We start from the raw sequence: 1416 nt of genomic DNA on the forward strand, positions 1-1416 counted from the left end.
ACTTAACTCCTTTGAGGCTCTCTTTATTCATCGGTTTTTTAAAAAGGTCAATAATAATATTTACCCCAAACTCAGGGTTGTTGTAATTATTAAAATAGTCATGTAAAGCATTTCACACCAGTGCCTGGCATGTAACAAACGATAATGAATGCTTCATTTTCTGTCGCAAAAGTATGTTTGATTAGTGTACTATCTAGGAATTCACACAATACTTTGACTATCCACGCAGCTTGTTGTGGAAGGCTGGACAATCACCTGGATAATTCTTGCACCCCAGGGAGAAGGTCAGGGAGTAATCTTATAGTTAAAAAAAAAGTACACACCTGGCTCCCATTCTTGAGCAATCTAAAGGCCTTTGAGTTAACTCTTGGGGCTTTTAATTGTTCAGAGAGGTCTCAAAGGGCAATGGTGGAAACTCACTAAAGAGTAAATTTAGTGAAAGTAATCAGGGGAGAGAGTTCCTGGAAAAGCTATTGTCTCAGGGAAGGCAAATGCTAAGGCAGGAAGTATATGAATTATTTGTTCTACGGAAGTTAAGTACACTCGTGAGGTTTTATTTGAATCTGAAGTTTATTAATAAAAAGTATATAAAGCACTGCAAACAGAGCAAGCTCGGCGAATCTGATTTTGTGCACTTTCTGTTTCTATACTCAGAGCAAGTTTTGCTCTTTGAATCCCAGCAGAAAATACCAGGGGCTTGGAAGTAGATAACAGAACATCGACCAGAAGTCTATCTAGTCCCGACCACTAAAGTCAGTGGGCTAGAGTCACACCATGATCAAATGCCTAACTTTCACAAAGTCTAGGATAATTTAGGTTTGGCTGCTCTTTGGGGTCCCACTTCCAACATTTTCCTTTTAACCGACTTCTTCCAACTGCCGAACAATGCCAGAGATAATAAAAATTTATCAAATATCCTTGCCTGGATAAAAATCTGCACTCTCGATTGGGGCCATATCCATTGAGGTTTCGGTGGCGGTTTAAAAATTGCCCCTGAAAAAGCAAGTTTTTCTAGTTGGGTAAATTCTGCAAAAATAATGTAAAGTTCTTTATTGCATACATAAGTTCCTCTAAGGCAAGTCTTTTTCTCTCTCCAGGTCCAGGATTTTCAAGCTGAACAGCCAAATAACACGCTCGACTCGGTTCTGGATTCCCTCAGGGAAGAATTCCTCCTTGGGGGCGATAGAAACGCCCTCGGTGAGTTTTCTGGCACCAGCGGGAGTTTCAAGTTTCCACCCATCGAGGGGAGGCGTCGGGCCCACTCCCAGCTGCGGGCTGGGCGGCTCCTCTTCCCTGAGCATCGGGCTTAGCTCAAGCCCAGTCCCCCCCGGAAGGAGTCCCCCACCCCCGCGCTCTCCCTCTTCCCCTCTGGGCTCCGGAGCCGCAGCCCCGCCCTCGCGCGTCCCCGCCCGGGAC

This window comes from Lipotes vexillifer, unplaced genomic scaffold (genome assembly GCF_000442215.2).
Source record: "Lipotes vexillifer unplaced genomic scaffold, Lipotes_vexillifer_v1.1 scaffold1023, whole genome shotgun sequence".
Lineage (NCBI taxonomy): Eukaryota > Metazoa > Chordata > Mammalia > Artiodactyla > Lipotidae > Lipotes > Lipotes vexillifer.